The sequence below is a fragment of the Podarcis bocagei genome, assembly GCF_964188305.1.
Source record: "Podarcis bocagei genome assembly, chromosome: 3".
NCBI classification, from domain to species: Eukaryota; Metazoa; Chordata; class Lepidosauria; order Squamata; family Lacertidae; genus Podarcis; species Podarcis bocagei.
In genome coordinates, this window is record NC_138127.1 from 3,813,877 (window position 1) to 3,841,284 (window position 27,408).

At 43.9% G+C, this 27,408-nt stretch overlaps 2 long non-coding RNA genes across 2 annotated transcripts in view; one reads left to right on the plus strand and one right to left on the minus strand.

The window, feature by feature from the left end:
• The window catches only part of LOC308584515, a 55,329-nt gene extending 37,486 nt beyond the window's left edge, over window positions 1-17,843 (minus strand). The window contains exon 1 of the long non-coding RNA XR_014006873.1: window positions 17,436-17,843. This is a non-coding gene — a long non-coding RNA (uncharacterized lncRNA). The remainder of the gene's footprint in view (window positions 1-17,435) is intronic.
• Window positions 7,592-9,206, plus strand: LOC308584309. Its single transcript, XR_014006764.1, has 2 exons — window positions 7,592-7,804; window positions 8,990-9,206. It is a non-coding gene; the product is annotated as an uncharacterized lncRNA (long non-coding RNA).
• Window positions 17,844-27,408: the final 9,565 nt, after the last annotated feature.

Consider the following 27,408-nt stretch of genomic DNA (forward strand, 5'->3'; position numbering starts at 1 on the left):
CGGATAATAGTATCTCTTCTTACATTTTCTCGCACTCATCAACTTATACCTGCTTAGAGACATGACATTTAAAACGCTGGAGCCATGCTGTTCACGGAATGACAGACCTTAAATCAAACTTTATCTGAGCGCATGTCTTTCTGTCAATGTTAAGCGGTAGTAGCTATTCCAGTTAGCGAGAACCAGAAGCTGTGTTTTACTTGTTGCCCAAATTCTCGCTCGCTTCGATAGATGCATCCCTAATTTTGGGATTGCGAGAGCTACAGGCTGCCGCCTTCAGTTTCAACATCTGGGAGGGAAATAACGGTGTGAGGACCCTTAATATTTGATCCCTAAATGTTTTAAAGGGTCTGATTCCAAGGCTCATTGCAATAAAGTAAGCACTGCACGTGAAACTTAAGCCAACTGGAATAACCGCTTCTGGTGTGGCAGCCGCTGTGGTAGTTGTCTGGCTGCCAGTGGCACACACACAGAGAGCGGGCAAATAGATTGGTTTACTCCACGTTGCAGCAAGACTCAAAGAGCCACCAGAGGGGGTTATATGACTCAATCTCTCACATGCTCTTTTTACCACCTCTCACAGCAGCCATTAAAACACACTGCAGGAAAACTCCCCGAGTCCACCTTGGCTGCATACCGTGGTTCCCCCACCTCCCTCTAGCATCGCCGGTGCTAGAGGATTAATCACAAGCTACTGTTTCAAAAGAAGAAGAAAACGGGCAGCTGGCTGCCAAATTTCTCCTTAAACCAGAGCTTTTGTTTTTGCAGTCACACCTTCTCACTAGGCCATCGGCAAAGGCGAGAGCAGCTCTCCCCGTGCCAAGTGAGGTAAACAAAAATAGAAATGCGCACAGAATTATGAGGCCGATTGACTGTGGCAGGTGGGGTTTGGCAGTCTGGTTCCGATTTTCAAGCAGGGGATTAAAGCCAAAACCAAGGCATTGCCACAGTAAATTAACCATATTCCAACAGTTATGTGGCTCATTTCTTTTCACTTCTACTTTCATTTTACATTAGCGACATTTGGCACGTCTGACTTTAAAAGCCATCATTTCTATTTCAGAAGCAATGCAGAGAAAGGTTTATTCCCCTGTGTTATGCTACAGCCCCTTTTGGTTTGAGCAACAATTTTCTGGGGACGGAGTGAAAAACGAGCATGCTCATTGTCCTATACAAAATGTTGTAAACTGACCAGGACATGCCTGGAGGGGTAATAGGTTTGCAGATCACATCAGCCAAAAATATCTCATATCTTCTCCCCCTTCCCCTCATCATGTGCTTGCTAGCTTGATATATTTAACCAAATTCCTGGAAATCTATGGATTTTAAATTGTAAACCTTCCAGAATTATATTATTAGTAGTAGTAGTATTAGTATTATTAATAATAATAATTTCAAATTTCAGACCTATCTTCCTCTACAGAGAGAGCCCAGGCTGGCTCACAATAGTACAATGACATTTGTACAATGACACACCCAACAATCGGAGATTGTTTTTTAAAATTGTGTTTTAATGTTGTAGCCTGCCCTGGGACCTTCAGCTCAAGGGTGGGCTATTCAACATCATCATCAATTTAAAACAAGCTGATAACATACTGCAGGTAGCAGATGAAACCAGCAGTGTAAAAACGTCATAAAACAATTGGCCCAAAAGCTGGATAAGTAAGGAAGTCTTCACATGTTTATTCATGCATGTAAAGAGGAGAACAGTCTGATTTCTCTTGAGAGGGAGTAATATAGCCAGGGTGCCACCACTGAGAAAGTCCTATCTGTGCTTTTTGGTGTGGTGAAGGGAACTGTTGACACGGAAATAATTCCCTTGGGAATAGGTAAAGACCTACGCTGTGAATTCTGTTTAGATTCAACAATCATTCAATGAAAGCTTACACTATGTTTGAAGAAGAAAGATAAAGGATGCTGCAATGTTTAGGCAAATGGTCAGATTAGTGCTAATTTCCATGCTATTTCCTTCCAGTTATTCTACCTTTCCCCCTTTAATTATTACAGAACTTGAAAGCTCAGTTTTTTTGCCAAATTTTCATTTATTTCCCCTCCCATTCTGTTGCTGCTGGGTTTTGAGTCCTTCCCCAATATTTCACATGGCATATTCTCACAAATACAGTTGCATATGTCGTTTGTTCTTTTTGTTGGGAGGCATTTTGTGTGTGTTTATTAATAAAAACACAGCAATACCTATTTGTACTTCTGAATTTTTACCCACCATGTTATTAATCTGCAGCCAACTCTTTTGCCTCTGCGCATCCACTAGATACAGAAATGACTTCCAACCTTTATCCTATACTTTCCAGTATTTATACTCTAAGCAGAGACAGGTTTAGGGGAGCGTGACTGGTTTGCTGCAGGAGGAGCTTCGACAATGACTTAGGGGAGAGGCGGTGGCGTTGCAGGGGGTGCTGCTGAAATTTGAAACCCCAAGGTCCCCCACTGCTCTAGGTTTTTCTTATTGCTATGGGCTACCTTACCTTCAGGGATGCTGTTGGCGCTGTGGGTTAAACCACAGAGCATAGGGCTTGCCAATCAGAAGGTTGGTGGTTCGAATCCCCGCAACGGGGTGAGCTCCCGTTGCTCGGTCCCTGCTCCTGCCAACCTAGCAGTTCGAAAGCATGTCAAAGTGCAAGTAGATCAATACGTACCGCTCTGGTGGGAAGGTAACCAGCATTTCCGTGCGCTGCTCTGGTTTGCCAGAAGCGGCTTAGTCATGCTGGCCACATGACCTGGAAGCTGTATGCCGGCTCCCTCGGCCAATAAAGCGAGATGAGCGCCGCAACCCCAGAGTCGGTCACGACTGGACCTAATGGTCAGGGGTCCCTTTACCTTTACACCTTACCTTCATAAGTAGCTTATTGGCATGCATGGGGGCGCTGCATTGGGGAGAAGATGCAGGAAATCCCCCTTGCATTGTCGCATGTTGAGTGTGCTGGATACAACATCAGCAGTTTAAAGGTACAGGATATAGTTCTCTTACTGAAGAGAACTTGTCTACAATTCTAAACTGCCTGAATGGGAGAATGCCTTGGGGATTGTTACAGAAATTAAAGGAGGGGGGGCACATCTTTAAAGTTGTTAAATGTTACAAATATTATGCATAAATGTATCCTTTCGACTTGACAACTCAGGGAAGTTACCTAGCTTTAACAATAGTATAAAATCAACTCCTTTGCCAGTTTCCTCCATTTCAAAACTATTTTGCCCTTGGAAAAATGACTCTTTTTCCTGCCACCTCCCCAAGCGTGAGGACAGGTATACACACCTCCTACCCCAGGAAGTGCCCAGAGGTGACAATTGCTGAGCTGATTGTTGGCCAAGGAAAGCCTAATCCCATCACCAGACTTGCCAAGGGGTCCAGACATGCAAAGGAAGTTCTGTTGTACTTTGGGTGGTGGGACTTCAGAGGTGTTTGCCTATGCTAATGTTATACCTGGCTCTTGCCCTGAGATGTCTGCTTATGCTAGGTAAAGGTAAAGGTAAAGGTAAAGGTAAAGGTAAAGGGACCCCTGACCATTAGGTCCAGTCGTGGCCAACTCTGGGGTTGAGGTGCTCATCTCGCTTTATTGGCTGAGGGAGCCGGTGTACAGCTTCCGTGTCATGTGGCCAGCATGACTAAGCCACTTCTGGCAAACCAGAGCAGCACACAGAAACGCCGTTTACCTTCCTGCTGGAGCGGTACCTATTTATCTACTTGCACTTTGACGTGCTTTCAAACTGCTAGGTGGGCAGGAGCTGGGACCGAGCAACGGGAGCTCACCCCGTCGCGGGGATTCGAACCGCCAACCTTCTGATTGGCAAGTCCTAGGCTCTGTGGTCTTGTACCAAAGACTCGTCTGGACATGTTTGCCAAGGTTAAACTAGTGTAACCCCTGTCTACCCCTCCCCTTTTGTGACATGTCAGTGATGTATCAATGATGCTGTACGAACTGTATTCTGGGATATGGTAGGAAAGTTTTAAAAGTTGGTAGGCTGTATGAATTGTGTATTGATTTGTAATGATTTGTTGAGTCTCTGGACCGTAGTAAAGATATATATATTAAAAGTCATTGTCACCCCATCCTCGGGTTCAAAATTCCTCTTTGAACCTGTTGCTCAATAAACTTTAGTCTACAGCTATTTGCTCCGGTTGGTGGCTGGACTTCTTCCTTTATTCCGTGGGGACTCGCGGGCTCTGCCTGACGAGCTGGGTGACTGAGCAGCCTCGCACCTAGATTTTTCCATAACAGGGACCATATGGAGGAACTTAAATGCTTTGGTGGAAGAACAGGATAGAAGGCAAAGAATATACACTGCGTTGAGCAACGCTGCATTTCTTTGCTATGAAAGCTGCACAATGGTATCTTTAAATACAGTACATCCAGTTCTCGTTTTTCCTCAATTCAGCCAAACCAACTGAAATTAGAATATTATTTTCTAGGCCACAATTTACAGCAGTAATTAATCCATTGCATATAAATTTATGTCCCATGTAATATGTTTAAACCAGGCTCCTAGCAAAACAAAATAATTTATACTTAAAAGCTATGGTTTTTATGGAAATTTGAATCCCAGTTATTAACAGCCATTGATCAAGAAACTAATAATAACAACAAAAGCGGATGTATTCTAAGCTGGTATAAATCAGCTGGGTAATAAGACTAGCATTATATAATTAAAAATAAAGCCCTGCTATTCCATTTGCAGCCCTACCTATAAAATATAAAGATCTGAAAGAGTTAATGGGCTTCAATAGCTCATATAATAAGCCAAGCTATTTTAGTGGAAACAATGAACTTTGTTCACCTGCAATTTGATTTTTAAAAATGGAAAGAAAAAAAGTCAATGCCTAAATTTAAATCCCGTCTACAGTCTGGAAAGATTGTTTTGTGAGACCAGTACATTTGTGTCCTTTTTTAAAAAAAAAAAAACATTTCCTGAAGATGACTTTGAGTGAGTGCTGCTGAATTTGCATCCTTAATATAATCAGCCTTTAGGGAGTTCAAGGAATGATTTTAATATCCATAAAGAAATTGAGTATTATTCAGCTATCTGTTAAAAGTGCACTTCAAGAGCATTTCCTTCTGTATGGGATGGTCCTACACAGTGCTATTTTTCTAGAAAAAGAGGTGCCAGAACTCACCCTGAACACCTCCCTTGTTCTCTTAAAATGGCAATAGCACACACTTGCTTGCCAGAATTGAGTTTCAGTGAGTTTTGGCTGAAAAAAGCTCTGGTCCTACACACTCTGACCAAGCACCAATAATGTTATGTCCCAGAGATAGGAAGCCTATGGCTTTCCAGCTATTGTTGGACTACAGATCGCATCACACACACACACACACACACACGCCAGTCAACCTCATTTCTGTGGAGCAGAAACAACTGGATGCAAAACTACTATGTGTGATAGTTCACTTTTCGAAGAATGCTGGCTACATTGCATAGCAACCAGCTTCCAGAACCAACTGGCATTTTCTTATTGGTAGTAGTAATTTTAGCTATACCCTGCCCATCTGGACGGGCTGCCCAGGTTTCTTTGGGTGGCTTCTAACACAGGAAAACGGAAAGAAAATTTAAAGATTTATTGCAATATATCTCCTTTTACTGAAGAATAGACATTAGAATTGTGTTGAATATACAGTACCCAAGAAAATGTAAAAATGCTTGGACACAGCATTTTGTATCTAATAATAATAATAATAATAATAATAATAATAATAATAATAATTTCAACATACAGATGTTCTATGTTTAATTATAAGAACATTTCAAATCCTGAACAGTTATGACAATGAAAAAAATGGTTCATCTTATGCACCTCTTTGTCTTTAAACTTTTTCTATCTTCTTTCAAGCATATTCAACTTTGGTTGTGCCTCCCTGACCCACATATAACTTGTTCATTTCTTCATCATCATCATCATTTATTGTATGAAATAAAAATTGTTTGTTTTCTCTGCTTATAAACACATTTCATGTAGGCGAATAGACGTGCCTTGAAAACCCTTATTTTTGTGAAATTTTGGCTGGCTTTTATTTGTGACACTTCAGTTGGCCTGGTAAAAGTATTACCCTACTTTGGATTTTGGACGTTTTTTAGGAGGCAGCACAGCTACCTTTAATTCTTCGTGTAACCTGGAAATATATTTTAAGATGAAGAGCAAGTAGTAACCTCTACTATCCCATTAATAATTTTTTACTATCCTTGACCATTAAAGTGACATATTGACAACATAAGGGTGCCTCCAGTCAGTCAGTATTTTGCATTTACCCAAAATGGCACTATCAACACACAAGAAGACAGAAGACTTGCAGGGCCCCCAAAGTTGGCAGAAGTACAAAAAAATTTTTTTAGGGGAAATACCCTAAGGCGGGGGGACCCCAAAACAGCCTTCTGGAATCTGCTCAGTGGTTCCATGGGATGTTTGCTGACAGATGTAATGCAACAACTGGAATCCTGACTGGGTGCTACTCCACACTGTCACATTTTGTTGCAGGCCCCACTTGTCCAATGTGTTAAAGGTAAAGATAAAGGGACCCCTGACCATTAGGTCCAGTCGTGACCGACTCTGGGGTTGCAGCGCTCATCTCGCTTTATTGGCCGAGGGAGCCTGCGTACAGCTTCCGGGTCATGTGGACAGCATGACTAAGCTGCTTCTGGCGAACCAGAGCAGCGCACGGAAATGCCGTTTACCTTCCCGCTGGAGCGGTACCTATTGATCTACTTGCACTTTGACATGCTTTCAAACTGCTAGGTTGGCAGGAGCAGGGACCGAGCAATGGGAGCTCACCCCATTGCAGGAATTTGAACCACCAACCTTCTGATTGGCAAGCCCTATGCTCTGTGGTTTAACCCACAGCGCCACCCACGTCCCTTGCTGTTCTTTAGGACCTCCCTATTTTAAATGTTCACTAAGACTGTCATGGAGCATTAGCAGCACAGAATGCAGATGCTAATGAGAAAGTCTACTTACATCTACATCCACTTTCTCTCTCACTTGCTGAATGATCAAACCAAAGGAGATGGCTATGCCTCTAGAGCCCTAGTGACCAAGGAGCCAGCAGAGGGAGGTGTCACAATGAAGGGCGTGTCACAAGGACCTCCGCAACCTAGCAACCACCAGCACTGAACTGACACTACTCTCAACTGACACTCCTAAGTTTGCTTATCTGGCTTTTAATCCATGTTCAGCCCCAACACATTTTAAAAGGGAATGGGATGTAAATCAGATCACCCAAAGGCCTGGTTAAAAAGGAATTCTTTTGCCTGGTGCCTAAAAGTGTATAATGAAGGTGCCAGGCAAACTTTCCTGGGAAGAGCATTCAAAAGATGGGGAGTCACTGCAGAGAAGGCCCATCGAAAGGTGAGAAATGGGACTCACAGTACTAGGCTCTGTGGTTTAACACACAGCGCCACCCACATCCAGTGTGTTATACGGTGTTAAATACCATTGGTCTAATCATTTAATACAGTTCCATCTTGCTGAAAGGTAGCAGGCTGGGGGCTGGGCTGGTCAGTGCTTGAATGGGAGGTTGTACAGTGCGTTGGGTTCAGTGTTGAGAGAGAGGATGTAAATGTACTAAATTCAGTGGGAAATCAAGTGGCTCACTTTTATTCTTCAGAGCATGCAAACTTACAATTCCATCCACTTTGTATGAAAAGCAAGCAATTATTGTTGTTTTCATGTGGCTATTGCCTTGCTATTCATCATCCTGGCCAGTGGTTAGCATCCTCTCTATTTGAGTGGGAACAGATTTCTTTCAGCACATTTTCCTCAGTTTTCAAGCTCTGCAGCATGGAGTCAAATGCAAAGCAGGTAAGCTCCCACTCAGCATCAGTTCTAGCAGAAACCTACCTACACACACACACACACACACACACACACACACACCATACCAGCATAATACAGGACTGTGGCGATCACACAGGGTCCCCGGATGTTTGACGGTCTATTGATCCCTGTGCCACCACTATGATCGCTTCCCCGCTGCCACCAACCCGTTTCTCTCAGGTACACACTGAGTCAGTTGTTAACATTAAACCAAATAAACAAGTTTATTTTATAATTAACAAGTTTATGGTTTCAGATAATTTTTCATGTCAGTTTCTTAACCTTAGTTTCTTTACCAGCCTGTACCTTCCTAATACCTTCTAACTGATTATCCCAACTGTTTAACTGACTCCTCTTAACAGAGTCTCTTACTCTCTCACATCAAACTAGCCCAACCCACAGACTTATCCTCCTCCTTCTCTAACTCCAGACTCACTTCTTAACAACTCTAATTCTAACTCTAACTCCTCCCCTTGGGTTCCTATTGGTTAAACATTTTACACTTAGTTAACCCTTTCCTTATAACCCAGTATGATGTCACACACCTAGGGGGGCAAACACCACAAGGACATTTCAAGAGCACAGAGGGTTGGGTTGAGGGGCTGGTGATCCACTAGATCCTGAGCTGGGTCTCACTGCTTTCTTGAGACAACATTGGATCCAGTCAATGTAACAGCCCAGGGTTGGTGCAATTATTGGCCTGGATTGATCCCTAAAATCCTGCCCCATTTTTACCATGGCAGGGCTGCAGATGGGGTAAGGCAGGGAAGCTAAGATTGTGCCCTAAACTGGCAAAAGCTAGTGCCTCTGTTAGCATGCTGGGTTTCTGCTGCGGAGACCTGGATTCACATCCCTGTTCAACTGAGAAGTTTAAGAGTCCTTCACTGTCTGAACCCTGCCTTCCTCACCTGGTTATCTTTACGAGGATAAAGTGAGGTGTGTCACAGTCATGTATATCATCTTCAGTTCAGGCACTCCATTAGATGACATATTTGTTCCTTGATGATGCACCTCCCAAGAATCTCCCTCTGTTACATCACTGCCTACCCTGCTCTTGTAACCTCAGCTTTTCTGTTTCCCGTCAAAACTTTACATGAGTCAGGGAAACACACAACAACAACAACCATGGCCGGTTTTCAAACTCAGATTAAGTACTTATTTTTATCACAGGCTTGAGCTAATTTCCTTAAACCATCGTCACAAAATCACAGTGCCCAGGGGGATACTGTCTTGAACGCAGTCCTTTCTGACAGATGGAAGATTCCTTCCTTACAGCTTGTAAGCTCAAGGCTGACAAGAGACCTTTGGGGAACAATACTATTTCTTTCTAAGGCAGTACCAGCTACAGGTCAATTGTCATACTAACTAAAAACAAACAAAGAAAACAGCCATATTCCTGTTGCCTTGTCTGGGCTGCTTCATTTTCATCCGAAGGGAGCATACAAGCAATACCGCAAATTAGGAAAACTGCGTGTTATTTTTGCAGATGAGCATTTTGACCTCATTCGCCGTTGTCCGGCCTTCCTTTGATAGAAATATTTGTGTTCCTTGCTCTCGGCCATTTCCCCTCCTCCCTCAGAGCTCTTAACCATGCATTAAAGAAGAAAACTGGTAACCTTCAGTGATGCAGCTACTTACCTCCTAAACCACAATAATTAATCCCCAGTGGGTAACAAATACTACACAATTTATTCTTATTTGGCTGCAGCTCGAAGGGACCTGGACTCTGAATTAGCAAACGCTTTGCGTTCAATCTGGAAAGCATATGTTTCCCTTCCATCATTCAATCCATCAAAATGCCAACCAGCTCTGGCTGCCGGCCCCCCTCCCCATCCAAAAGAGGGGAAAAAGAAAAGAAAAGAAAGAAAAGGTCTGGGAATGGCACTTTTTGATATTACTCATTAACATTAATGTCCTGGTATAAAGATATGTTTTATTTGCAGGTAACCAACAGCCTCATGGGCATCTGGGAACACTTTGAATGATTGCCAAAAGTCAGGGAGGAGGAGGGAAGAAAGAAAGAAACGTGGGTCAACTAATGATCAACATCCCCTTTTAATCAGATGAAGCTGCTGCAATGTGTCAATCCTCTAGGGGAACAAGGACCTTTCACCTCACCAAAGCCTGCAGTAGCATTTACCTATCCTTTTGCTTTGTGAGAAGACCAGTGGGTGAGGGCACGTTCGGGCATGCATATGATGCATTGCATGTAGCTGTTGAATCTGATGAGTTTAGACAAAGGGTGTCAGAGTCCAGCACAGGGGGTTGCAAAACTCATCACAGCAAACATGATTTACAGTATTTTTTGCTCTACAGTCATACCTCGGGTTACATACGCTTCAGGTTACATACGCTTCAGGTTACAGACTCCGGTAACCCAGAAATAGTACCTTGGGTTAAGAACTTTGCTTCAGGATGAGAACAGAAATCATGCTCCAGCGCGGCGGCAGCAGGAGGCCCCATCAGCTAAAGTGGTGCTTCAGGTTAAGAACAGTTTCAGGTTAAGAACGGACCTCCAGAACGAATTAAGTACTTAACCCGAGGTACCACTGTATAAGTCTCACTTTTCCCCTCCTAAAAAGTAAGGGGAAATGTGTGTACGTCTTATGGAGCGAATGCAAGCTGCGCAGCTATCCCAGAAGCCAGAACAGCAAGAGGGATTGCTGCTTTCACTGCGCAGCGATCCCTCTGGTTCTGGCTTCTGGGATACAGAATATTTTTTTTCTTGTTTTCCTCCTTCAAAAACTAGGTGCGTCTTATGGTCTGGCACATCTTATAAAGCGAAAAATACGGTAGTTTTAAACCAGGGCTGAGTCACACATGAAGGTGCATGCCCGAGTCATCGTCTCCTGGTGACAAAGATGTGAACTGGCTCCTGGTATAGTTCAGCATATGTTCAGAAGTTCCAAAACTTTGCACAAGAGCATAGAGAGGAATTAGGATCGTGGCAGCAAGCCTAACCTCAGATTCCATCTCTTGGGAGGCTGTATGCACTGTCTGCAGGGTATCATATTGTGCAAAGAGAGACTTCACGTGTGCCGGTTGTACAGGCCAAACGTAGCCTCTCCGCGTGCTGAACTCATCAATGCATGGAGGTCGGGGCCAAAGGCCCAAAGCGTTTTATATTTTGTTTTGTTTTGTTTATATACTGATTAATTTATAAGATGGTTTCTAAGAGGTTTGCAAGCATAAAACCAATTACAAAAAACGAAACACCCACAATTCAAACACACAATTGCACAATTTCATAAAAAATGTTAAAAATAAACATCCACAAATGAAAGGTATAATAAAACAAGTGGCATTTAAAAAAAAACAGAACAGCAATGAAAACAATTAAAAGAGGGAGCTCTGCTTCTTGGCCTCTCTCCTCTCCAGCCTCTGCTTCTGCCTCTGATTCCGGACTGCTCTCTGTCACAGCTACTTCTTGCTCACCAGACCCTTCTAAACTCAGCTTCTTCTTTTTTTTTGGTAAGAATTTTTATTAAATTTTTCCTTTTACAAATTCACCATCTCAAACAATATTCACAAATTTCAACTTTTTGGACTTCCACCAGCTTCTCCACCAATCATCCATATTTTCTATTTTTACATATTCTCTATATTTAATTTTTTTTGGGGGGGGGGGAGAAAAACACTCACACGCATTATAAATGCTTCCTATGGCACACGGAGCACAAACAACATACAGAGCTTTTGTGGGGCATTGCCCAGAGTTTTTGGGGAAGTTGCCAAGACTTGCAGAGCTTTTTTGGGGGGGGGCTTGGGCACAGTTGTTTTTTTGAGGGGGAGAAAAACACACACACACACATTATAAACTCTTCCTATGGCACGTGGAGCAGAGCAACACATAGTCTCAAGGATCGCAGGCAGCAACCAATCAACGAAAACCCTTGACAAAGTCACCAATCACACAAACTACAGCCTGCTGGCTGCAAAAAAAAAATCCCACCAATCGCCGGGGGCGTGGGGAGGCAGGAATACAGCTGCTTTGCAGAGATAAACTGCCTAAAAGCTGCTGCTAGAGGGGTGGAAGTGGTTTACTCACAAGGAGGCGTGGGGGGAAGCTGCTGCCCAATTTGAAAACCCCAAACAACGGCACTGCTGGTGTGATGGCACGTGCCAACAGAGAGGGCTCTGCATGCCCACTCTGGCACCCACTCTGGCACACTGAGGTCCAGCACCGAGGGCCTTCTGGCGGTTCCCTCACTGCGAGAAGCCAAGTTACAGGGAACCAGGCAGAGGGCCTTCTCGGTAGTGGCGCCCTCCCTGTGGAACGCCCTCCCACCAGATGTCAAAGAGAACAACAACTACCAGACTTTTAGAAGTCATCTGAAGGCAGCCCTGTTTAGGGAAGCTTTTAATGTTTGATGTATCATAGTATTTTAATATTCTTTTGGAAGCCGCCCAGAATGGCTGGGGAAACCCAGCCAGATGGGCGGGGTATAAATAATAAATTATTATTATTATTATTATTATTATTATTATTATTATTATTATTATTATGGCACCCGTGCCATAGGTTCGCCGCCACTGGACTAGGCCTTCACCCCCTTGTCATTGTCTTTGTTCAGCAGCTGTATTTTATCAGTTCTCCATGTGGAAGCCACTAACACTCCTATGTCCTTCACCAGTGCCTTGCACGTTGCCAGAATGAATTGATGTTAAACAGCATCAGTGATGCACTCCTCAAACCCTGAAGATACAAGGCAAATATATTTTCAGATACGTGCCGATATTTCTGAACTGAGGTTCATTTGGTCACCCACAGAATGCCAGCTCATAATAATAATAATAATAATAATAATAATAATAATAATAATAATAATAATTTATTATTTATATCCCGCCCATCTGGCTGGGCTTCCCCAGCCACTCTGGGCGGCTTCCAAAAAATATATATTAAAATACTGTACTATACTAAAATACAGATAGACATTTACAATGGTGAGGGGAGAAGGGGGAAAGGATGTTTCTGAGCAAAGTCTGTTTTAAAGCTCAGGCAGTCCTATGCTAATGACTATGGTCTTTCTGCTGAGCCTGTGGCAACTAAGTAGAGGAAATAATAATGGAGATTGAAAGGCATGCTGAAGTTGACCTTTCATAACCCATCCATTCTTTAGTAGAACATGATAGGTAATGGACACATCTGCTCTCAATACCAAATGCTAACAAGGAACCTGTGACTTTAACGTCTGCAAGGGAAAGCAAGATTTGAAGAAAGGCCAAAAATGAACAGGTATTCACAGAACAGCATCAGGGCATCATTATGAAATGTTAAACAAACACGCATAATCAAGCAATGGGTCCACTATTGACCCTCCTGAATGACGGCAAATTCTGGATTTTGTACAGGTGCAGTACCTCTGGGAGACTATGTTTGCCCTGAAAGGCTGCTTCAAAGGTGCAGGCATGGGGGGGGGGGTGTAAGAAGAATGAGAAGCTGTTGTTTCCTTCCATTTGCAGAAGGGCAAGCTAGATCTATTCCATAGGATATGGACTTCTCTCAGTACATAATGTAAGAGGTACACTTGATGTGTGCATGGAGTGTAAGTGGTAGATTCCATAACAGTCCTTTCCCAATTCATCCACCCTGCTCCCCCACATCACATTCTTCAGCCCTATTTTGCTTTTGTCCACGGATCCTGTCTATCTCCTTTATGTGTTCCTCCCAACCCCACCCCACTCCATCCTCCAGAAACACGACTCCTGTTTTTTGTGTTGTGTTTTGGGGTATCATTAGATAACCATTTTCATGGGTCATGAGATGAGGGCCAGAAAGTGGATAATTGAAACAAGGAAACTGTAGAATATGAGGCCATCGCTTCGCCAAAGCTAAGTGGGTCTGTGTCTTTTCATCACCTGGGCAGAAGACCTTCTGGGAACAAAGGCTGGTGACATGTTGGGTCAGCCCTAACATTATCATGTGGCTATGAAATAGCAGTTAGAGGTGAAGGAGAAATTCAATTCACATTTTAATGTGAACCTGCTTAACTCCAAGTTCCCAAAGCAATGCACAATACACTATCCTTTGAAATTCACTTTTCTCCAAGTTCTGTGATTGAGTTCCCAAACCAGACTTTGTGTGCAAAACTGCATATATTAAGAGAAAGCTTTATTATCCATTGGCAATTCACAAAATCTTACCCCTAATCTATAAAGAACCAGTATTCCTCTTTGCTGCATCTGGAATTGAATTGGCCGGATCCTGCAAAAGCGAGGAGGATCCTCGACGGTGCAGGTGACAAAATTTTGGGAATTGCTTTGTCTGAAAAACTAACCCAATATAGAAGAGTGGTCAGGATACAGAGAAGCATGAGAAGTTAGATTTAGCATTGTTTCCCTTTCTCAGCTATGTATGTGGAAAGGTATGCTTCTCTTTCTCCCTCTGTTTGCCCCTGGGTCTCTTTATGGAGGGCGAATATATAGAGGCACACTCATTTGGATAGCTTTTATTTGGGAACTCTTTATGACAGTGCTGCAACAGTACTGTTTATACTCCACACTTTGTTGTAACTTTCAGGTGATGTTCCTTTTCCTGAAACCATCGAAACTTTATTTTAAATGTAGATTACAGGAAATTTCTTGGGGGAAAAGATCTGTAAATAAGAGTGCAAACTTGGAGAAACGTGCCCTAAACTGCTGAAGAATTTTCGTGAGGATTAAAAACAGACATGCAAAGTGATTTTAGGAATGTGGAGAACTGAACGTAAGACTGGAAAAATAAGAAAGTGAGATGAAAATGAAATTGACAGATTTGTCCGTTCCTATTCTAAGTCTCCCGGATCAGACAGCTCCAGCGTGGTTGTTGAGGTCTCTCCAAACCACTAGCCTGTGGTTCCTCAGCACCAAGCCCAAGTTCACTTACATGAACTCAGGCTTTGTTGGACAACAAAATGATCAGTACACAAAGATCAAGTACCCCAGATCTATTCCAACTGCCTGGCTGGCTCTAGCTAAAAATGTTGAAAACTGTAGCTGAACTGTTGTTGTTTAGTCATTTAGTCGTGTCCGACTCTTCGTGACCCCATGGACCAGAGCATGCCAGGCACTCCTGTCTTCCACTGCCTCCCGCAGTTTGGTCACTCATGTTTGTAGCTTTGAGAACACTGTCCAACCATCTCGTCCTCTGTCGTCCCCTTCTCCTTGTGCCCTCCATCTTTCCCAACATCAGGGTCTTTTCCAGAGAGTCTTCTCTCCTCATGAGGTGGCCAAAGTATTGGAGCCTCAGCTTCACGATCTGTCCTTCCAGTGAGCACTCAGGGCTGATTTCCTTCAGAATGGATAGGTTTGTTCTTCTTGCAGTCCATGGGACTCCCAAGAGTCTCCTCCAGCACCATAATTCAAAAGCAGCTGAACTAGAAACACTCAAAACTGTGACTTAACTGCACAAGGATCCTGGAGAAGAAGAAGGAATTCTTATGGGCTTCTGCAACTCTCATTCCCAAGCATCAAGCTCATGTTGATGCAGCTCTGAGAACCCAGGTGGACACAGGTAAGAGAAGACAACTCCTGCCACACCATCAACAACAACAAAATCTCTTATTTATCTGGTGGGAAAACATGGGTGGAGGAGAGTTCATCTCCCTTGCCATCTCTGAACTTTGAATTGCACCCCTTCATGACGCTTTATAACAGTTCAGAAGTAGACTCTGCATACAAGGCTGTCTGCATAGATAGTTTTGGGCTAGATTAGTCTTCTCCAATCTGGTGCCTTCCAGCTGCTGTTGAATTCCCAACTTCCATCTGGCTATCATGGCCAATAGATGGTAGGAGTTGTAGTCTGACGTATCGGATGGACACCATGTTGGGGAAGTTTGGGTTAAATGGATTCATGGCATGAATCAGTAGTCTACACTGCTCTATATGTTTCTACACCTTCCACCTCTCCCCATGTAGTTTCAATCTTGTCCAATCTGTAGCAGGCACCGTGAACTATTTGTTCCCCCTTTTCTGTTTGACATCCTCTTAAATATTTGAACACTGTCAGTGTTCCCAGTGGTGGTGTGGAAGAGAGTATTAGTTTCCATTATATGGCACAGGACCGAATCTATGCCTCATGTAAGTACCAGCTATTTGTTTTGCTGTAAATGACCATTTAATGAAGAAATATGGCGTTTCACATTTAGCTAACTATAAACAGCAGCCTGCCGGTAACTTAAAACTTTCAAAAGGACAAAGCTGGGAAAGGAAAAAACAGTCTTCAGAAAGTATTTCCTGTGTACCTTCGAGAGTCTTATCAGACCTGCATCTTTCACTCATATTTACTTTTTGTCTTCTTTAAGAACACTTGTGGAACTGACAAAGCCATCAATAAGAGCACACATGAAAGGAGGGATGAAAAATAAGCTGTCTAAAGAGCACTACACGGCAGGAAACTTATTAGCATTTATTGCATGGTTTCAGGTTACAAGTGGCTGCTTTGAAAGAATAGGATTTATATGAGTGGTGTATGTCAGAGCACTACAGAAGTTAGGCTAGGGATATCTGCTGAGAGTACCTTCTGCAAAAATCTTCTGGATAGCTAGAAAGGTAGTATAACCTTGCTAAACTATATCACTTTTAAGAAGAGTTCTATCACCTTTCTAAAAGCTGTTTTTAATACTCCGGTGCAAGGAAACACCATGAAATCTGTGCGATACACATTGAGAGGAATGCTGGTCTTTATCCCATCTGTAGATGGGTGCAGCGATGCACCCTATATCCCACTTCTTGCAAAAAACAACAAAAAACACAGCAGCAGCAGCAACAACAACAACAACAACAACCACAGAACACCCCTACATCTCACGAAGAGGGCCACAGCTTTCCAAAAGTGTCTCGGCACAACTGGAAGGGTTCTGAGCTAGGTTGCTGGCCAAGTCACAAACCTCACTCCCACATCAATAGAATCAGATTGCTACTAGAAGGGGGAAATTAGTGAACATCTTCTTTGTTTCCCCACTTGCAGTTCCAAAAAGACATGGGTTTGCTGCAGCTCCTAAGCAAAGCGTTCAATTAACTGAGGTTGAATTGGCAGGTTTTTCATTCTCTCTGGATATATACAAGGTCATCACCTAAGCTTCAGTGAAACACTACAGGCCACCCCATAATTTGTTTGTAATTACTTCATACTCCTTGTGTATATCGCTCCATAACGTATGCAAAGCATTTGCTGCTAAAAGGTTAGCTTGGCTCACAGGGAGTCTTATATGTGCTTGCATATGAAACGTTAAACATTTAAAAACTTCCCTATAGAGGGCTGCCTTCAGATGTCTTCTAAAGGTTGTCCAGTTACTTATCTCCTTGGCTTGGAGGTCGCATAACTCCATACCCTCCAGCATTTCTCTAATGAAAATAAGGAAGTCCTAAGGAAAAGCAGGACATTCCGGGATCACATCAGAAACTGGGACAGCTTCTGTAAATCCAGGGCTGTCCCTGGAAAATAGGGACACTTGGAGGGTCTGCTGTGATGCTTAGTCCTAGTAAACTCTGACCAAGGAGATCTGCCCTTTTAAAATCTGGTTGGGCCCATAGCTTGTGGGGTCCGGAGCCAAAATGCCCCCTGAAATTGATCTCTCCCGGGGCTCACCTGCCCCCTAACCCCCTCAAAACAACACCCCACCGTTTCTTCTACCTCTTTATGTTGAAAGCCAGCATGTGTTGTATAGCACTTCATCCCGAGGCCTGTCTTGTTCTTTAATCCTCAAAGACATGGATTACAAGCCATATAAGCAAACTTGGTAGTGTCAGTTGAGAGTAGTGTCAGTTGAGTGCTGGTGGTTGCTAGGTTGCGGAGGTCCTTGTGACACGCCCTTCATTGTGACACCTCCCTCTGCTGGCTCCTTGGTCGCTAGAGCTCTAGAGGCATAGCCATCTCCTTTGGTTTGATCATTCAGCGAGTGAGAGAGAAAGTGGATGGAGATGTAAGTAGACTTTCTCATCAGCATCTGTATTCTGTGCTGGTAATGCTCCCTGGCAGTCTTAGGGAACATTTAAAATAGGGAGGTCCTCATGAGAAGAGAAGACTCCCTGGAAAAGACCCTGATGTTGGAAAAGATTGAGGGCACAAGGAGAAGGGGATGACACAGGACGAGATGGTTTGACAGTGTTCTCGAAGCTACCACAGTGGCGTAGCGTAGGTTGTCAGCACCCGGGGCAAGGCAAGTAATTTGCGCCCCCTAACCCGTGGATTTGCGCCCCCTAACCCGTGGATTTGCGCCCCCTAACCCTAACCCCCAGATGTTGCGCCCGGTGCGGCCCGCCCCCCTGCACCCCCCACACTACGCCACTGAGCTACCATCATGAGTTTGACCCAACTGTGGGAGGCAGTGGAAGACAGGAGTGCCTGGCGTGCTCTGGTCCATGGGGTCACGAAGAGTCGGACACGACTAAACTACTAAACAACAACAACAAGGAAAAGCAGGACATTCTGGGATCAAATCAGACACTGGGACAGCTTCTGTAAATCTGGGACTGTCCCTGAGAAATAGGGACACATAGAGGCATTTGGAGATAGGGGGATTTGGAGGGCCTGCAGAAGTGTAAGAGTATACAAACATTATGTATGGAAAGTGTGCGATCATGTAGTTTTGTCCACTCAGACTGAAGCCTTTTGCTCTGTTGTGACTGATAGAAATGTACCAAAGAAAGGTCAATGGCCTGGGGGGGGGGAGTTATTTTCCAAAGCCACTGGGATACTTCCTGTCAGTTTGCCTAATTAAGTATTACAGTATTTAAGTTACAAAACTGTAGATTATTTTTACAGGTGCCATTTTAAATAGAATATGAAATTTCTTGACATTACATCAGCCAAACCCGCAAAGCCCAGCTGCACTCGGTCTTGCACATGTGATGCACATGGCTGAAATCTTGTACTATGACATCATGGGCTACAAAAGCACACATAATATAAATAGACGATGTAATAGTCGAGAAAGCGCTGCAGAACTGGCTTCTCCTTAAAGCTGCCCATGAGAGATCTAACAGGAACATGGAAATGTAAACTCTTAAAAGAGTTCAGATGGAGAATCCAAAGAAAGGTCATTCATAAGAGCAGGTGGAGGTCATATGAGCAGTGCTATATTGCCCTCCAGTGGGCAATGACTGTCTATATAACTAGTGATCAATGCAAAACAGTTGTGAAGCTAAACTACTCCGACAGCTGTAGAGAGGGGGGGGTGAATTGTTCACAATGGCAATATGCTAAAGACGTCAGATCAATTAAGTAGCACCTCTCTTTTAATATTAGATTGGTGTTCTCTGTGCAAATCAGCAAAACATCCTTTAAAGTGGTGACTTTTGGAAGAGTTTTTAAAGCATAATATTATTCAGTTATTTCATTGTTATGGTTTTCCAACAGATAGTGGCCACATTATTGCTGTTGCAAAGACACGGACAACTATTAGAAACTATTTTTAAAAGCACCTTTGGGTCAGTTGTGCATTCCTTGAACTAAGAGACTTGTTTTGATGCTGGTTTTTCAGTGCAAATTCCTTTCCTTTTCGCATTTAAACATGTCTAACCTCCAGATTCTGGAAGAGGGGGAAATGTCAAGGAATATGGAAATCCAAACTGTCTGGAATTATTAGGTTCAGGACTATTCGTTTCACAATTTGGAACCTCTAACAGGCAACAACACCATGTGTCTGGAACCGAAGTCTCCAAATGTTGGCGGTTCCACTGCATAATTTCTGAAATCTCAAAAATAGGTTGAAATATGTAATTGAGTGGTTAATGCACCAGCTTTCTTCATTTGATTCTTGTAGAATGTGCAGCTGTCTAAGGGAAACACTTGATCCTTCAGAACTAGCAGTGTAGGTTTAAAATATGGAAAATGTAACTCATGTGTAAACAATTAAAAACATAACTTTGTGCTAACAAGGGGGTAAGGCTTGGTGACCAAAGCACTACAACTGAGTGACCTGCACTCCGGAGTCATAGACTGTAACTACACACATAAGCCACTCTCCCAAGGTCAGTCCCGTGTCTCTAAGTAAACTGTAGGCATCACAAACATGGAGCTTCAGCTAGGTTATTCTCTCCCCCCCCACACACACACGGTAGAATTCTAAGCTGTCACCATCCTTCTTTCGTTTCGTCTTTACAAGTGTTTTGCCACTGTCAGAGGAAATAAAAAGGGCAAAGGGGTTTAGTGGCTATGGGGCTCAATGCAGTCTTTACAAAAACACACAAATAATGGATAGAATTCACTGCCGCAAGATGTGGCAATGGCTGGCTTAGATGGCATTTAAAGACAGATAACTTTGTGGAGGGACGTGGGTGGCGCTGTGGGTTAAACCACAGAGCCTAGGACTTGCTGATCAGAAGGTTGGCAGTTCGAATCCCCACGACGGGGTGAGCTCCTGTTGCTCGGTCCCTGCTCCTGCCAACCCAGCAGTTCGAAAGCGCGTCAAAGTGCAAGCAGATAAATAGGTACCGCTCTGGCGGGAAGGTAAACGGCGTTTCCGTGCACTGCTCTGGTTCGCCAGAAGCAGCTTAGTCATGCTGGCTACATGACCCGGAAGCTGTACACCGGCTCCCTCGGCCAATAAAGTGAGATGAGCGCCACAACCCCAGAGTCGGTCACGACTGGACCTAATGGTCAGGGGTCCCTTTACCTTTAACTCTGTGGAGGTTAGATGCATCATTGGCTATTTGTAATGATGGCTGCCTGTCTCCTTCAGAGGCATTATTCCCTGAAGGCTGCTTTGTGTTGTTGTTGTTTAGTCGTGTCCGACTCTTCGTGACCCCATGGACCAGCGCATGCCAGGCACTTCTGTCTTCCACTGCCTCACGCAGTTTGCTTCGTGTTACACACACATATATGTACACATGATAATACCAGGCTGAGCATTTCCTCTGCATCAACCCTCCTCCCCATTTTCTCATCAATTAACAACCAGAGAGAGAACAATTTGGGGAAATTCTTATGATGGGGTGTGTTTCTCTTCTGTGTGTACATTACTTTCAAGGTGACTGAGGGATTATGGCAGTGCCTTGTCTTTTACTATACAAATCATTTTTCTAGTGGTCTGCTTTCTGCAGCCTTCTCAGATGCGTGAAAGCCTCGTGACATCTCCGGCTGGGCTTTCCTATGAGTGAGGGGAAGTGGGGAATTTATCTAAGTTTTTTAAAAAAAGGTAAACGACCCCTGGACCAGTTGGTTCTTTGGCATGACCAGGTAATTGTTATAGGTAAAGGTAAAGGCCCCCTGGATGGTTATGTCCAGTCAAAGGCGACTATGGGGTTGTGGCACTCATCTCGCTTTCAGGCTGAGGGAGCCAGCGTTTGTCCATAGACAGCTTTCCGGGTCATGCGGCCAGCATGACTAAACCGCTTCAGGCACAACGGAGCACCGTGACAGAAGCCGGAGCGCACGGAAACGCCATTTACCTTCCCGCCACAGTGGTACCTATTTATCTACTTGCACTGGCATGCTTTCAAACTGCTAGGTGGGCAGGAACTGAGACAGAGCAATGGAAGCTCACTCCGTCATAGGGATTAGAACTGCCGACCTTCTGATCGGCAAGCCCAAGAAGCTCAGTGGTTTGGACCACAGTGCCACCCGCGTCCCTAGAGAAGTTATCTACTGTTCTCATGACAGAAGTTTATTGGTTGTCCCCATGAACTGTTTGTTTGTTTGTTTGTTAAGGAAAAGGAGGAGCTTCCCTTAAAAACAAAATCAGCCAGTGCACCAATCTCAGGTGTATGGTAGCTGGGGTCATCCAGAGCCATAGCGTGGGGCAGCACGGGGGCCAGAGCCCTGGGCACAAAAAAATTAGAGGGCTTATCCAGGTGCCCCCATGAAGGGATCCCTGTCCTGCCTTGCTTGCTACCGGGGGTCTCTGAACCCCAGAGCATGGCCTGGCTTTACCCCTATGGCCCCAGCTCCCTCACTGAATGGCTGCCTGCAGTGTCGGGGAGATTTGCCCTCCAACAGCTTGGCACCAGTGCTGAGCTCCATGAACCCTCAACACTATGTGCAGCTGGCAGCATTGATGGCAAAGGCTGGCATGGTGGGTTGTGTTGTCCCCTGCCCAGTATGCACACAAACCCTGGGCACTAAAAAAGGATGCAATACCCTGGTGCCACCAGCTTCTTGCACTTCTGTTAAAGCCCTGGGGGAAGAGGTGATGGCGTTTCCAAACCAGGAAGTGCAGCCAGCCAGCGAAGCAGCAGAGCACTGGAGAAATATTAATGGAAACCCACCACCCTTTGCCACCTCACAATGATTAGCTTCTGTCCCAACTTCATATTTAGCTGAATGTGGCTTTAGTGCTGTAAATGATTTGCTACTGAAGAAAATAAATCAACTGGATATCACTAAACAAGGAGACTTGAGACTGAAGCTGACTAAGTTGGTACCTAATACAAAATCTCTCTGCAGCAGGCATGAAGCACAAGGATCTACTTTAATCTACTTATCTTGAGGTGAGCTCGAATTGTATTCTGAATTTGTTAGGTACCTTTATTTTATTATATAGCAATTAAAATGACCAAAGTAGGAATATTTGCATCCCAAAACGAAGTCGGAACCAGTTGAGATGTAAGCCTGCAAAGAAGGCGTTAGTTCCTATTTTATCACTAGTACAAACCTTTTGACCCCCGTGCTCTCAACTTTTTCCCATGTACAACTAAAAACATACCTGTTTATCTGAGCCTTTAGAAAGAGGTGGCCGGGGCCACTGTTATATTACTTCTGCTTACTGGAATGTACCGGTTTTGTTGTTTTATTGCAGATTTAATACGAGTGTTATAAACATTTTATTCTGTTATTATGTTGGAATTCTATGCGTGTCGCCCTGGGCTCCTTGGGGAAGGGCGGGGTAAAAATGCAACTTACCAATGAATACGTATAATAAATGTTTTGCAGCCTCGTTTAGCTGCACCACGCAAGGTGGTGTCTCTTAGTTTTGTCTCTTAGCATCCTTGCAGGTAAGTTGTGGTGTCTCATCCTCGCTCTGTAAACATGTGGGTATCCTAAGTGACCTATCAAGTCGCTTTGCACAGTCCTTTCGGCCACGCTGAGAAAGGAACGTGTTGAAAATCTGCTCTTTCTACAGGATTTCACTCCAGGGACGACTTCTTTTTTTTTTTTTTAATAACTTCAAATCAGAAAAATCAAAGCTTTAACAAACGAAAATAAAATGCTGGGGATATGACCCCCACCGTGGCCTGAAACCAAAGCAAATGTTTGCAGGAACTCCTGAGAAATGAAACTGCTGAGCTCACAACATTCTAATTATAACATTCGAAATTTTTTTTTGGGGGGGGGAAGGTTCATAAAAGGGGTAGAAGTTGTGGAAGTGAACACACACAAAGGCTTTGCCTTAGGAAAGCTGACTGAGAAAGGAATGCCGAATGCCCCCGAGGAATTTGGACTAGAATTCTACAACGTAAAAGAAATCTACTTGCGGGGTTGGGGGGGGTGGAGTGGGAGCTACTTAAAAGCCAGATGGAGAGATCATAACTGAAATTCATTCTGGTTAAATATAAACAAGCCGGGGGGGGGGGGTTGGGGGGCAGCAGCAGAGGCTGGTGTGGTCACACAGGGACGTAAAAGCCTCATATATAGTGTATGCAATAAGCCGAAAAGAGAGCTTTTAAAATATAACTAGGACTGGGAATTGCATTTTTTTAAAAAAAAATAGGCAGTAGCTAGTTAAAATGAGTAATTAGAGGGGCAAAGGGAAGTAATGAACATTAAACGTCAGCTGACCATAGAATGGCGACAGGGATATATAGAGAAAACTAGCTACTTAAAAAGAATGTTTCTTAGAATGATGAAGTTGGGGAAATAGCTCAAATCTAGTTATCGCGAATACCAAGGGAAATATTCCTGATCCATCCCGCCCCAGTATAAGGATCTGGCCCATATGATTGTTCCCTTATAAATAGCTATTTTCAGAGCTCAAGGATGTTTCCTTACTTAAAAAAAAAAAAATGAAGGCAACCACCAAAATGATGGTAAGCAAAAAATTATTATTATTATTTTGTCACACTCTTTCGACTTTCCCTGAATGATGAGAAGATGAGAGAGAAAACACTATAGGGTTTGGTTACCTTTAGATGATGGCATTTCATGATTCTAAATGTATATTGTACCAGTGTTTTATGTGTTTGATTTCAATTCCACCTTAGAATCTTAAGGGAAGTTACGTGCAAAATTCGTAAAATGTGCATTGAATATATAAAACTTCCATTGAGACTGCTGAGATGTCATCAACAGCCATCAACTATAGCAGGGCTTGTTACCTTGACCTGCACAATTACAGGAGTCCTGTGAGTCCAATTTATCCAGTTTATTAGATTATCCCCATATTGTGTAAATTCGAATTTACAGGGGCATAGCATCAAGGCTGGTGTTATTTGCAGGTCACGTCATATGGACTACAGAGATTTGATGGGAATGCAAGCAGCTGCAAACACGCAGTAAAGACCTGTGTGGAGAATCCCAAAGTCACTTGGGAGCTGGTGGTGGGTGGAGCTAGTGGTGGGTGGGGCCATAACCCAAGGTGGGTGGAGTTTGCAACACTGTAGAAAGGTAAAAGGTAAAGGACTGCTGGATGGTTAAGTCGAGTCAAAGGCGACTATGGGTTGCAGCGCTCATCTCGCTTTCAGGCTGAGGGAGCAGGCATTTGTCCACAGACAACTTTCCAGATCATGTGGCCAGCATGACTCAACTGCTTCTGGCACAACAGAACACCATGACGGAAACCAGAGCCCACGGAAACACCATTTACCTTCCCGTCACAGTGATACCTATTGATCTACTTGCACTGATGTGCTTTTGAACTGCTAGGTTGGCAGGAGCTGGGACAGAGCAATGGGACCTCACCCCATAGGGGGGATTCGATCCACCGACCTTCTGATCACCAAGTCTAAGAGGCTCAGTGGTTTAGGGTGTGAGTGGTGGTCCTGAAAGAGAAAGAAAGAGATCCTAAGAGCAAGGCAGAGAGTAGAAGGTAGAAAGAGAGAGAGGGAGGGGGAGAGAGAGGGAGGGTATTCTGCTCTACATTTTTCCCTACTCTCCCCATTTCTATCTCTATGCACACACCCCAACACATCAGCTGGGTAGCTCCAATGGTTAGAGCATGGTGCTGATAAGCTTGCAGGTTCAATCCCAGCTGCATATTCCTGCATTGCAGGGGTTGGACTAGATGACCCTCCGGGTCCCTTCTACCTCTCGGATTCTATGAACACATACCTCCTTCACTGCCAAGTATTCCTTTTTTAAGGGACAAAGGAGGAGTGTTTGAGAGAAGCAACAGAGGGTCCTCCTTTGCTCTCTCAGAAGCAGCTTCTGAGGTGCCATTTCATTTCCTTTGACGTCCTTTTCTTCCTCAGCTCTGCCCCAGTATTTTCCATATCACCCACCCCCTTGAGAGTGACACATGTCCATCACATTCCCATCACTCCCAGGGAAACCAGTTATATTTGCACCCAAAGCACACACAGGGAAGGAGCCCCACGCACAAGCTGTGGGTGGCCGGATAACCTATAGTGGTACCTCAGGTTAAGTACTTAATTTGTTCCGGAGGTCCGTTCTTAACCTGAAACTGTTCTTAACCTGAAGCACCACTTTAGCTAATGGGGCCTCCTGCAGCTGCCGCGCCGCTGCGCAATTTCTGTTCTCATCCTGAAGCAAAGTTCTTAACCCGAGGTACTATTTCTGGGTTAGCGGAGTCTGTAACCTGAAGCATCTGTAACCTGAAGCGTCTGTAACCCGAGGTACCACTGTATGTTTAAAAGTTTAAATATCTATATTAGGGGTACAGAGGCAGTTCTGCAGCCCTCAGACTGGTTCATAAAGGGATCTGCAGGACAGTGAATTCTGAAGCAGAATCATGACTCTATCCAGGTCAGGGGTCAGGAACGAATCCTGTTAGTGAGGAGTGTTTACTGGCCTCTCCAGCAAAAAGAGCTGTGAAAGAATCTATACAGGCATTTTGTTGTTTAGTCATTTAGTCATGTCCAACTCTTCGTGACCGCATGCACCAGAGCACTCCAGGCACTCCTGTCTTCCACTGCTTCCCGCACTTTGGTCAAACTCTTGTTGGTAGCTTTGAGAACACTGTCCAACCATCTCGTCCTCTGTCATCCCCTTCTCCTTGTGCCCTCCATCTTTCCCAACATCAGAGTCTTTTGTAGGGAGTCTTCTCTTCTCATGAGGACCTCCCTATTTTAAATGTTCCCTAAAACTGTCAGAGAGCATTATCAGCACAAAATGCAGATGCTGATGAGAAAGTCTACTTACATCTCCATCCACTTCTCTCTCACTCGCTGAATGATCAAACCAAAGGAGATGGCTATGCCTCTAGAGCCCTAGTGACCAAGGAGGCAGCAGAGGGAGGTGTCACAATGAAGGGCGTGTCACAAGGACCTCCGCAACCTAGCAACCACCAGCACTGAACTGACACTACTCTCAACTGACACTACTAAGTTTGCTTATATGGCTTTTAATCCACGTTCAGCTTTTTACAAGTATGTAAAATGAAATTTATCCCTTTATATTCAAGCTTCCATTGTTCTTGCACCTACTGAGCATTAGCTATCTAATCTACCTCTCTGCCTCTTTCGTCCTATATTGCTGAACAGTGGAAAACCAGAAATTTTATCCCTCTCCTTCACTAGCAGGACCAGGGCAAGTTACAGCCATCTAAAATTGTTGTTGTTGTTAATTAAATATGTATACCACGCTATACCCACTGGTTTCAGGGCAGTTCACAGGATAAGATCACAATATAAAAATACAAAATACATAATAAAAACAAAAACATCCCAATAACCCCCCCCCCAATGCAAAAGGGCATTGGGTGTCAACAGGTCCTCTGTTGTCCCCTTCTCATTTTGCCCTCATTTTTTCCCAACATCAGGATCTTTTCCAGGGAGTCTTCTCTTCCCATGAGGTGGCCAAAGTTTTGGAACCTCAGCTTCATGATCTGTCCTTCCAGTGAGCACTCAGGGCTGATTCCCTTAAGAATGGAGAGGTTTGATCTTCTTGCAGTCCATGCGACTCTCAAGAGTCTCCTCCAGCACCATAATTCAAAAGCATCAATTTTTCGGTGATCAGCCTTCTTTATGGTCCAGCTCTCACTTCCATACATTACTACAGGGAAAACCATAGCTTTAACTATACAGACCTTTGTTGGCAAGGTGATGTCTCTGCTTTTTAAGATGCTGCCTAGGTTTGTCATCGCTTTTCTCCCAAGCAGCAGACGTCTTTTAATTTCATTACTGCTGTCACCATCTGCAGTGATCATATCTACAATATTTGCTTGGCGACGAAGAATGGTGTTAGCATTAAAATGCAACATTTTTCCCCCAGATATTTAGAACACAAAATCAACAACCGATAAAATAATTAAATGCAATGTGAAAAAGTGTCCATAGCATCATAATAAAATACCCTCGACACTAAAAAAAAAATATCATTTCTTAGTCCTCTAGCTGCTGTAATTAAGAAATGAGTCCACAGGTTGCCCACTTGTGAAGGGGAGGCAAGGAGGACGCAAGCATTCTATAAATAGAGACTCAACTACAAAGTTCCTGAGAGCACAAATTCTCAAACAACTGAGTTCCCCAGCTACAATATCCAGCAGAATAAA